Here is a 13,110-nt window from a genome sequence, read left to right as displayed (position 1 = left end):
AACTAAAGTTCCATTGTCCCATTTTGTAAGACCGATCTATTTGTTATGTTTTAAATTGGTGTGCAAATATGACGATTAGGCGTAGACCTAGTATTTAATACAGACTGCCGTTCGCGCGCTCCCGTGACTTTTAAGATTCTTGACAACATACCAAGCATAACCTACGTATTTGTGAGTTTTGTGACAAGGACAAACAATAATAACGCTTTCTCTGCTCCTCCTACTGAAAGTTCCATCAGAGCATCTCGTTAGGTCATCTCATCTCTCCTCTCCTACATTTCCTTTGTATATTATTGTTCCTTTATGCGATTGGGTAGTAAGTTGGTCAATTGCTCTATCATTTTAACTAGAATATTGTATGAATGGAATAAGTTCGTGCTTCAAAATTCTGAATGAATCACGGGTGCACAAATATGGCCCATCTACAAAAAAATCCTATATATATGCAAATATTGAAATCCTGGTAACCCGACAGCTGTCACAGTGACAGCAGATCCGGTCCGTATTGAGCGTAAAATTTATATTTACCTATCTAAAAATTTTAAAGTAATAATTTGATCAATTATTTTAAAATGTTATAATATTTTGTTATTAATGCAGATCAATGTATTTTGATTTTGATACAAAATTTTTGGTTATTTGATTTTTTTGGCATAGGATTTATAAAAAGGTCAAATAAAGCATGGAACAATTGTATGATTTGGACCATAAACAAATTCAAATAGTTTGGCTGTATGGACACTGACATACAAATATTTTGAAGAAGAAATAGAAAAACGGCGATTTTTTGAGTTATTTTTCGGTTAATTGTTTCAAAGATATACTTAAGTATATAAAAGTTTCCATGTTTAATTTTAGCAAATGCTTGACCAGTGACCACTATTAATCAATTAATCGCATATAATGCGAGGTGTTACTAACTTCCCCCCCTGTTGCTGTTCAGTTTGGTAAGTTTTTGATTCATTGTTTGCCTTTATAATCCTAGATCTTAGACTGCAGTAATAAAAAAAAAATATTAAAAAAAAAACGTGATGCTGAATGTGGAATTGCAGATGCAAGATGCCGATTGCTGGAATTTTTTGCCTTGTGGAACTACCAACTACCTATGGTCATTTTCTGAATATTTGCTTAGGACCAACCTTTTAACCACCATAGAATTTTTCATCGAGCCTGCTCGTGACGCCGGCGGTACAAAGTTACACGAAGTTTGGTCTTATTTATCAGACCGCAGTGAAATTAGCCTGAATGAGTCTTATATACCAGTCTACTGTGGTTAAAAGGTTAATAGAACATTGTTTGTGTGTTACTGTAATATACATATATATCGGTAAATTGATGCCTCGTAGCAATAGCAACCATTAGGCTAAGCCTTTAAACAATTTCAATAATTGTGGCCTGACCTTAGAGATCAGAATTAAAATAAATCTGTTTATTATAATTTTTTACAGTTCTCAGTTTGCTGCTAATTAGGTATTTACTTTTAATTATAGCAATTTAATAGTTAATGTAAGTTATGTTATAGTATAATATGATTAATACCTATGTTAAAACCATCAAGATGATGTAATGGCCATGCCCAAGCAAGGGCAAAACATTTCATACAACAAAGATATTTTTATTGCCATGGAGATTAGATAAATACAGAATTACAGACCCTTATGCCAAGATGCATCTTGTACCATATTTGCTTGTATCTGATGGATTAAAATGTACTGTAATAGTACATTTTTTAGAGGAAGTGGAAGTATTTATGGACAAAAGGGATGTTGCTCAATGGATTTACCCTATTAATTTTAATAGTCAAACTACAGTAAAGTTAATGTAATGAAAATGGTTTCCATTTTTTTTATTCAAACTTTATTTCCCTAAAAACAATAATATATTTTCATGCCTTATACCATTCTCTACCAATCAACTATAATGTGAGTTTTCAATATTCTTTCTTCTGTAGAGTTGTAGGTACTACTTAGTAGGGTAAATCGTCAAGTAGACCAGCGGCTAATAACTGGCCACCCTAAACTAAAAATGAATTCTATTCATCTATTAAACAGAATTAATTTTAGTATAATGTTTTAATAACTGGCCACCCTTGAATAACTAGCTATAGCTACCTTATACCACAGAATAAATAATAGTACTAAGTACAGAAGACTCACTCTCTAACAAAACGCGTCTGTTACGATCAGCACAGATATGGCCGCTAGGTGGCGACAGCACCACGCGCGGCTTATGGCAAACCCCAAAATTGGGGCCGAACGGATGGACGTTTAGCTACCTGTAGCAAAGCGACGAAATCGCGGAGTGAGATACGCATGCTTATACTAAAATGAATTCTGTTTATAGGTGAATAGAATTCATTTCTAGTTTAGGGTGGCCAGTCACACAGTGGCGTGGGTGGTGGTACTAAACAGTGGCCAGTTATTGACGAATTAGCCTATATGTTTAAACATGCAGTTGCAAATACTTAAACCAGTGCTTTGAAACAAAGTCTTGCCGTTGCTCCTAATGGCTCCTCTACAGGATGGGCCAGCGCCGGCCACTCCAAGGGACGCAGCCATGCGGTAGAATGAGATAGCAATATCACTTGCTCCCTCTAATGCATAAATGCGTCCCTCGGAGTGGCCGGCGTAGGCCCATCGTGTAGAGAAGCCATAAAACCTATTAAAACACGTGAGATGACCCATACAATATTAGACACTACAACATGACCTTAGAAACTAGAGTTAGGTATTTAAGATCAATAAATTTCTGAGTCCTATCCGCATGTTCGATATTGATCTTGGAAGTACAAACACCTGCTAATACCTTCTGGATGACTCATCGATCGCCCTAACGGCATTCCCTAGGAACCTGTACCATTATCCACGCACTTGCAGTTAACCATAAATAAACCTTATCGCCAAACGTATAAGGTCTACCTATGTCATTTGTGTTGTTTACCTTTCATACTATAAATTGCCTACTAAAATATTAAAAACAATTGCATTTCCGTTATCAATTCACTTATCTCACCTTATTAACATGTCATTTGAAAAAGGTTCATTCCCGACTAGATTAAAGAAATCAATAGTTAAACCCATATTTAAAAAAGGGGAGATAAATAATCTTAATAACTACAGACCAATAACATTAATTCCCGTTTTATCAAAAATATACGAGAATAGTAGTTTATGTGACTGCTACATAATGAAAGGCATTAAAATACGAGTGTGGGTTTAAGAAACGAACGAAGTGAGTTTCTTAAAAGGATCACACGAGTGTTTTAATGCCTAATTATGTACAGTTACATACACTACTTTATCTATACACATATTATTACCTTCTATTATATATTCACTAACCTCATATTTCAACCGACATCCATCGTTGCTGTCTGACTTAACTCGCAGATTTGAGAGGTGGCGGCTCCTAAATATATTTTTATCACTCATTTTACACGATACTTTTGCTTAAAGTTTGTTTAAAAACAACTATCAAATCAATTTTATAACCTAAAACTAATTAAAAGATGAAACTGTAAGTCAAATGGCGGTAAATGAAAACTTTTTTTCACAAATGTCACGCATCCGTAGTTTTTTTTAATTCATAGACAAAAGAATGAAGTCCCTATTCTCATGCCACTCGAGATCAAATGTCGTACGGTTTATATTAAAAAAATATACCGAATTGACGTTTCGTATCGATAATTGTTTTAATATCTATGGATACTAGAATAGACACCCACTTGAGTTTTGACAGCTGTTCCAAATTTAAAATTCATAACCTTACAAAAATCTGTAAAGTTATAACTTTAAAGTACAAATTTTACCTACTACCACAGATAAGAAAGTTCTCATAGTAAAATTGGTTGGGATAATGCTGGTCATTTCCTACGGTTTCTGAATGCATTTTAGAGCAGTAATGATATGTGCGTAGATAAAGCATATTATAATAGACTAGATAACTTCTTAACAAAAAACAACGTTCTAAGACAGGAACAAAATGGCTTTAGAAAAAATAAATCCACAACATTGGCTTGTTTCGAACTCAACAATCAAATAACAGAATGCATAGACCAAGGTATTCCTGTTGGCGTACTATTTCTCGATATGTCAAAAGCATTTGACACGGTTTGTCATAAACGCCTGCTCCAAAAACTAGAAAAATACGGAATACGCGGACCAGCCTACTCCTGGATTGAAAGTTACCTCAATAATCGAGAGCAATGCACGGAAATAGCAAAAGTCATTAATGATCAGCGCTCTATCTTTCAATCGTGTTATAAAGTAAATAAGTATGGCGTACCGCAGGGCAGTATCTTAGGCCCCCTTTTATTTCTTGCTTATATTAATGATTTACCTGATTCGACAAAACATAATTGTATATTATTTGCTGACGACACTACGTTAGTAATTAAAGGAACAGACATAAATAATTTTGAAAATGAGATAAACACAGCCCTACGAGATGTCATCGAGTGGTTAGAATTGAATAACCTTCAAATTAATGTAGACAAAACGAAATTTATGATATTTAAATCTTATAAATCTAGAACTCACCAAGTTGTAGTTAAACATAAATTACAACAAGTCGAAGAAGTAAGTAACACTGTCTTTCTTGGTATGAAACTCGACACACATTGTAGTTGGAAAGAACACGTAGACACGGTCTGTATCAAACTGAACAAGTTCATATTTGCTCTTTGGCGTATTAAGCAAACTGTTTCGTACAAAGGTGCCTTATTAATTTATCACGGATATGTTATGTCTACTCTACGATATGGTGTAATTATGTGGGGCAACTCTGTTAATGCCGACCGCGCTTTTGTGGCTCAAAAAAAATGCGTCCGTACCCTTTGCGGAGTAGACAGACTAGAACCTTGTAAACCATTATTTATTAAGCATAAACTACTATCCTTCCCCTGCCTCTATATTTACGAGATTTGCATTTTTGTAAAACTTAATATTGAACTATTCACCTTCATAGCAGACAAAGAAACAACACGGTCACATAGACGCTGTAGGTTAGCATTACCAACTACTAGCAAGTTAGAACTTAGGAAAAAAAGCGCGTATTGTATGTGTATTAATATATTCAATAAAATACCAGCTGAAATAAAGATATTGCCTACTAAGGATTTCAAAAAGACATTGTATAAAATATTAATTGACAATTGTTTTTACAGTATAAACGAATTTTTATTGCATACGTTTTAAAATGTTAATTGACATCTGAAGATCTTTTGTAATTATCCTATTTAAGGATTTTTTTTATATACTTAATTTTCATTTTCATTTCAGTATTTTTGTGTAATAAATATTGTTAATTGATGCTAAATTATAATTAATCTTGTAAATATAATATAATGAACTTTAAGTGACAGAGTGATCTAATCACTGACAACTGTTTTCACACGTCTGCCTAGACTGAATGTATCACGGGACGCAATGCTTGTAATTTAAGATCTTATATTACCATATGTTCATTGTGAATAAACGATTTCATTCATTCATTCATTCATTCATTCATTCATTCATTCATTCATTCATTTCATTCATTCATTCATTCATAAAACCACTTCGTGGACACATTTGGGTGACCGATTGACAACCGTATATCAATCAGATAAGGGCTATTAACGGTTAGATTAGAAGTATCTTGCTGTTATAGGCAATTTTCAGTTGACAAGATCATTTGCGAATCTACATATAGTCTTAACCGACAGAGATAGGTATAACGAGTACTTAACTAGAATCGGACCAAGCTAACTTTGCACAGAATTTGCAAATTGTGAAAATGTCATCTTAAGTTAGCTTAGACTGACTAAACTTAAGCTCTTTTGGAATTAGGGAGGCAGATTTGCGTGCGCAGCAACACCAAATAGTCTTAACCGACATAGGTTACGTGAATGTTTATTGACGTTTTGGTTTTAAAATACTATGCTCTGGTTTTATTTTATTCGTGGCTAGAGGAAACGGCGGCTGACTCACCAACCAGTCTGAATACAGACTTGGCTATCAATATCGATGTATCGGGTGGTAAAACATGACCAATTAATATAATGGGAGGGGAGAGCTTGAGAGGGTTTTAGTAATAAAATAATGGAGCGATAATTTTGCAATTAAAAAAAAATTGTATGTAAAGTTTTGGTCGTTATATTCTGTCTCATACATTAAGGCAAAGGTCTGTGGCACCACCATCATATTTTTTTTTTAATATTAAGTATTATCAGGCGTGGTTCACTCCGCGATTTCGTCGCTTTGCTACAGGTAGCTAAAAGTCCATCCGTTCGACCCCAATTTTGGGGTTTGCCATAAGCCGCGCGTGGCGCTGTCGTCACCTAGCGGCCACATCTGTGCTGATCGTGACAGACGCGTTTTGTTAGAGAGAGAGTCTTCTGTACCTAGTACTATTATTTATTCTGTGGTATTATATAAAAGTAGGCTACCTAATTAATGCTCTTGCATATGCGATACACAGCAGCGATACATTTGTCGCGGTAGGGCCGGGCCTCAGCTCAGGGTTCATTTTCAAGCAGGTCTACTCGCAAAAGTCACAAATTACTCTTATACTTATGTCTATTTTTGAGGAATAGTTAGTTTTCTACAATGCACGGTGATTGTTTTCTTAGTATTCCTCGTCATAGCTATATTTCCACCTTCACTCTTAAATGATGTTGATGATGATGAATGACGACTGATACTTATCGTTGCATTCATTTTCATGATAGTAGAGAATATTATAGTAATAGCGATGCCATTATTTGCAAATCATTTCAGAGAGTTACATCACAAAAAAATTACTACCTTAATGAAATAGCCCCAGGAGGCCGTATTCGCGGATCCATTACTAATCAAAGTTTTAGCCAATTGTATTCCGGACAATAAGGGTAAAATTGCTTTTAAAATCAATGAAACGACTGTTCATAACTCATATTTCTATACCTACTAGTGTTAGCGGTACAGCCCGAAACTCAGTAATAACTATGTATGTATGTATGTATGTATGTATGTATGTATGTATGTATGTATGTATGTATGTATTTACTTTATTGTACATAGAAATATAAACACGAGAAACACAGTTACAGAGTCAATTAAATACAACAAAGGCGAACTTATCCCTGAATGGGATCTCTTCCAGTTAACCTTTGAGGAAATGAGTAGAACAGAAGTAACGATGAATGACAAACAAAAGCTAATCTATGCTAAAGGATTGAAAAATTTGAACGATATCGTATCTGAAAAAGCTCAAGCTTGGTATTTTATGAAAATTATTTTTATTCAAAATTAAAAAAAAAGTGACTGAAATGTAATGATGTGATATATTTTTTAATTATTATATTCATAATTACTCTACTTTTTTATTGGTGTTATGGGTTAAATTGATTCAAATGGCCTAAAGATCAATCGTACCGATTTTCATGGTTGTAACATAATTTGCAGCGTTTTTTGGCGTACCGCTAGCACTATACCGAGCTACTCACTGATCAAGCTAGAATACTGAACCATTAAACATCTAATAACTAGTCATAAAACAAACCGCTTTTCCACTTCAATACTAATATCATCAAATCAAACCTTTACCTTATAATCGACCTTAATGAAGACACACTAGAACTGATTTCGGCTTGGCAACAAGATGTTTAAGACTAAATATTGAATTAGCAGGTATGCATGTGAGATGGTATCAGAGTACCAAGGCGAGACAATGGGAAAGCGGCCTCCGGCCTCGATATCTCCCGGTTACGAAACGGCCTTGCAACTGTTTGTTTTCAGATTTGCATGATGATTGAATTTAGGTGACACGGCATCGGCATTGGCTTTATTATAATTGCTCTGTGATATAATTCATGAATAATACGTGTTATTTAATATGTACCTAGCAGATTAAAATTCCAGGGTTCATTTTTGAATGCCTACTATGCATTTTCATGCATGCAAATGCTTCTAATACTTGGATTGAAAGAATAACCTATTTAACTACCTATCACCGCATCCTATTAAAATTTTTTGTTTGTTTTTAATTTTAACCATACTTTTGTAATTTATTATGGAATGGAACTGCACTACTTTTGACAGTAGGTGATAAAGGGGTTTAACCCAATATTTGGCTTCCATTTGTAGGAAAGTCACCACTGCTTTCTCAAAGTAAGGTCAACGGGGCAATCATTGGAGCCATAGGAGGGGTCCTATTTATTAGCACTTAATATACTTTTCCCTTATTAAATTAGCATAATTTTTTCAAATGACCCTCGTGACATTAAGAAGGCGTCAAATAAGCGAAACACGAACAGCGCATTAGCGCACTTCCCGTGCTAAACCTTTACACTTTCCTCCCATTGACGTCTGAGGGCCTTTTTTTTACGTTGAGAAAATGCTTTTACGCATCCCGTCTCGAGGGGAGCAAGATGGGTATGACGGACTAAAGGGCGAGGACCTACTACCGTCTAAAAACCCAACGAGTGCCACCTCCGTCTATAACGGAGCGGCGCAGGATCGCGGTGAGCATTCAACTGCGACGTGACGTCTGAGGGCCTACCGCGGACACCGAAATTCGCAACGCGGGCATCTTTCTCTTACACTAACTACCTTTAGTTGGAGTAAAAGGGAAAGATGCCCGCAATTACTGAACTTCGGTGTTCGCGGTAGGCCCTCTGATTTCAGGTGAAAGCCATTTTCTAATCCCTAAATGGGATCTCGGGCCCTTTGAGGCTGTGGACAACTTGTGTTATTCGCAATTCCCTCTGAACTTAACAATGCGATCCACAAGAGGACCAGTGTAACCTGAGATTAGGCATTTTCGTTGAGTCGTTAATTTCTTGATGGTTAAATTCTGTTATTATTGCCTTTATCCTGCTGAAGTAACAAACTTGACAATGTGACCTCTCTCACACGCTTTCCTTGTTCAGTGTGGGTTAGTCTACTCACTACTGTTGGCTCTGATTTGCTCATTTCATAAGTTATTGAATGAAAGGATTGTATGTAATGGCAGGATTGTATGTACAGAAGATACAGACACAGACATGGCAGACAGAAGTAATTAAGCAGCTTACATATGTTTTCTTAGAAATATTTTTAATGAACAGAAAAATATAGGAAAGAGAAAGTGCTACTTAATAATTTTATCTCAGTATGATGCTGGCGACTTCCAGCGCTGAAATGATGACAAATATCACATAGAGGTGCGTATGGCTCGTTGACTGGTCCAGTGCTGGTCGATAACATTTTGCGAATAGCTATTGCCCGCTAGTTGTAGAAACCGGGTAGGATAGATAAGATCGTGTCGCTCTCGGTCTGAGTCACGGCCCATTCCCGGTTTATATTCGCCATTTCCTCGCTCAACTGTTAACAGCAATAATAAGACTTTGATTACTTGTTACTGTTTCTGATAGGTACAATCGCCTTCGCTCGCGGTGTTCCACTTAAGAAAAAATTGCCTTAATCCTTGCTATGTACCTGCTACCTGCAAGGCGTTCAAACGAGTATCGCCCTAAGGGTGCAACACCGCGAACGCAGGCGATTGACTTTGTAGATATGTGCTGTAGAAGATGATTAAATTTAGAGTATTTGAGCGTCCGAATAAAAACTCCGTCAACAAATTGGTAGGTTTTATCACTTTTAGCTAAATACTAGTAGCAGTAAAGAAAATAAGCGTTATTGTATGGTGTACCTAATCCATGAATTTTACACGAACAATGCATTATGATTTTTGTTTTGTAAAAAAATTAGAGTTCTCTGAAAAGGACTCAAGTTTCGACTTAATTACATATATAAATAGGTATATACTTGGAGTCTATAAAACTGAGTCGAGTCTTAAATAAAGTAGACGACTCAGAGGACTCGAGTCTCAACCAACTTAGTAGTAAAACTGCATTCGGATAAACAGTAGCTACGGCAATCATTGGCCAATCTATAATTTGTTCTCAGAACATTCCCACTGAATTCGTCACAAGACACGCACGACACGACTCCAAAATGGAATCGATACACCGGCAAATTGGTTGCAAATATTCGCAGTGGCATGCGCCGGCGACGGAAATGGCATCTGCTGCTCGTTATGTAACTCGTTACTTTTTGTCTGCAGCTTTATACGACTAGGTAGAGTAACTTCCGTCCAAATCTAGTTAAAATCAAATCATAATATTTATAATTTATTTTCACAGTTCAGACGTTTCAGAAATTGACACGACAAATATGAAGTATTTATGTACCTCTAATGAATTAAGTTTTGGGCGATACAGTCAGCAGCAGAAGTCGCTATACACTCCAGGTGCTCAAAGAGAGGTAAACGTTTAAACTGTCAAAAAGTTGTTGACTGTCATGGTAGTATTTACTTGTGAGCGCTCAACGTGTCACAAATATGTTAACAGTCGCTATTCATTAATTTCTACACTTACAACAAGTCATTGATACCTTAGCTGTCAAAAAACCAATGGTATCTAAGCGGCCAACGTGTCAAATATATCTGAACAATATGGACAAATAGACTTTAAAGCATACAAGTATGGTAGAATATTGAATGAAAGATAGCCATGCTAATTTCAGGTAAAGCGTTTTGACAATCATCGAAAGCAGTACAGTCTTGTCATCACATACATCTATCTCACGTTTTGCCCTTCAACCATTTGACAGGAGCCTCTCGGTCATTTACTGCAAACTATTTCTTTTAACAGAATCGTCAAGACGAATGACACATAGCAAAATCTAACTGAAGCCGAATTTAGAGCCAATTGTCAAGGCACGTTGTGGTCTCAGTAACAGGCGTTTGCTTTTCAAAGTAGAGACCGCGGGTTCAAATCTCAGTCGTACGCACCTAGAGATTACAGCTTTTTATTTCTTTTGGGTTTCATTTTTATTATTAATTTGTGTCTTCAGGTTTTATGTTAATTTCGCATTAGTTTATATAATTTTTGAAGATATGTCAGATGTAGCGTAATATGTACGACTTTCTATCAGGACTTTGTAGGTTTGAACCCGCAGTAAGCGTTACTTAGATAACTCCTGTGCGGAATGCCATTTGATATTTACCTACTGCAAGGTTGGATACAATTATTTTCTCCTTCGTTCTTTGATCGATTCGGGGCGGGGCATCGTATTTTAGTAGGTACTACACAGGTTGGCCCATTTAGATCGGTCAGTATGGGAAAATCTAAAACTATAAGACATACACCGATCTCTTCTTAGGAACCATGTCATCGATTTTAGTAACAAGAAAAACTGCATTCATACATTTAAAAAAAATGTATGTAAAATGTATTGAAAATAAAAACCGGGCAAGTGCGAGTCGGACTCGCGCACGAAGGGTTCCGTACCATAATGCAAAAAAAGGCAAAAAAAAAAACGGCCACCCATCCAAGTACTGACCCCGCCGACGTTGCTTAACTTCGGTCAAAAATCACGTTCGTTGTATGGGAGCCCCAGTTAAATCTTTATTTTATTCTGTTTTTAGTATTTTTTGTTATAGCGGCAACAGAAATACATCATCTGTGAAAATATCAACTATCTAGCTATCACGGTTCGTGAGATACAGCCTGGTGACAGACGGACGGACGGTCGGATGGATAGACGGACGGACGGATAGCAGAGTCTTAGTAATAGGGTCCCGTTCTACCCTTTGGGTACGGAACCCTAAAAACCCTAAAAATCTTCGAAAATTTACTAAATGAAATTAAAGGACATGAAAACAATGCATTTTATTAATTTTAGACATCATGTTTCATAGTAACATTTATTGCTTAAGACCTACACAATCGATATCTAAATAGAAATAGTCTTAGTTTTATTTTTCAAAACGTTCGGGGTTTGATTCCCGAGCTGAGTACACATTTTTTTTTTAATGTATGAATGCAGTGTTTCGTGTTACTTAAATCGATGACATGATTCCTAAGAAAAGATCGGTGTATATCTTATAGTATCAGATTTTCCCATACTGGCCGATCTAAATGGGCCAACCTGTGGCCACCCTGTATAGTATGTTTTAGTACAATAAACGAGCTAAATAAATATATTAACATAGGTATATAATATGCTCTACGGTTTGGAAGAACAGCCGGATATGACAGTTAAAATAAAAAAACCGATCGTTCTCGTAGAACCTACTTATTTATTGTCTAAGTTTGACACTTAACGATAAAATACTTCTTTAAGAAAGGAGGTGTCAATTCGTAGTGCTACAGTATTTATTTAAAAGTTAAACAGATAAAATGTTGATGCTTAGTTACCATTGAAATAACAACTGCTTAGCAACTGGTGGCACCCTGGCTGCTGATGTACGTGATTGGCAGTGCGTGTAGGTATTAATGACAGCAGCTTGATTTGAGTGCTTAGTTACCACTGACGTTTTAACCGTTATTGTCATTGTGATTAAATAAGGGTGTATGTGTTAAAGAAAAACTCAGAAGTTAAGGTATATGTGACGAACTGAAAGCCTACGTGAAAATGACAACTTAGATGTCCTTATTTTTGTGACGATTGAAGTGTATATGTTTTCTTGGACACCTTGCCCGCTCAGGTATATCTGCTGCTGACTGTACCTAACAACTGATGATTTAAATTAAAATATCATTTGCTAATTAGGAATGATTTGAAGATTTTGTCTTTGTTGCCCGTTTCTGCCGCAGGCTGTTCAAAATATTTATTTATTTATACGTACTATTTGTATATGTATGTTGAACGAAACTGATGGAGCGGAGCAACGCAATAACAAATCACAAAGAGAGTGGCAAAGGCATATTTATTATATTTTCTTTATTGGGGAAAAAACAGACATAGGCAGATCATACAAAAAGAGGACATAGGTTTATACAATAGTAAGTGCAACCTACATCCTGAGACAATTCCCATTAAGATTTAGATATGCATAGAGGTATATTCTTCCTTTAGGACTGGATGGCAGGTCAGACGGATGGAAGATCAAATCATGTGCATACAAGTCGTCGCATAATGAGGGAAACTGTTTCAGGCATAGGTTAATTGCATCACCAAGAAAGTTAAGAGAACATCATAATTATCTACAATCTGTCGTACCTTACCGTATTAAAGTCTTCAAAGTGCTACAAACTAATTTAGCAAATGATTTTACAGCGACATGGTTGCAAAGTGTTCGGATGATTGTCATTCTTACAATAAT

General features: G+C 36.0%; 1 protein-coding gene and 1 long non-coding RNA gene across 2 annotated transcripts in view; one reads left to right on the top strand and one right to left on the bottom strand.

Annotated features, from left to right (window-relative positions):
* LOC134665001 (superoxide dismutase [Cu-Zn]-like) overlaps window positions 1-13,110 on the bottom strand; it is a 276,790-nt gene that overhangs the window by 113,303 nt on the left and 150,377 nt on the right. The gene's annotated exons all lie outside the window — the stretch shown is intronic.
* Window positions 2,957-4,128, top strand: LOC134664960 (uncharacterized). Its single transcript, XR_010098328.1, has 2 exons — window positions 2,957-3,163; window positions 3,922-4,128. It is a non-coding gene; the product is annotated as an uncharacterized LOC134664960 (long non-coding RNA).

The sequence above is a fragment of the Cydia fagiglandana genome, chromosome 6 (genome assembly GCF_963556715.1).
Source record: "Cydia fagiglandana chromosome 6, ilCydFagi1.1, whole genome shotgun sequence".
In the NCBI taxonomy this organism is placed as follows: Eukaryota; Metazoa; Arthropoda; class Insecta; order Lepidoptera; family Tortricidae; genus Cydia; species Cydia fagiglandana.
The sequence above is the reverse complement of the archived record's forward strand: the minus strand, read 5'-3'. Positions and strand labels throughout refer to the sequence as shown.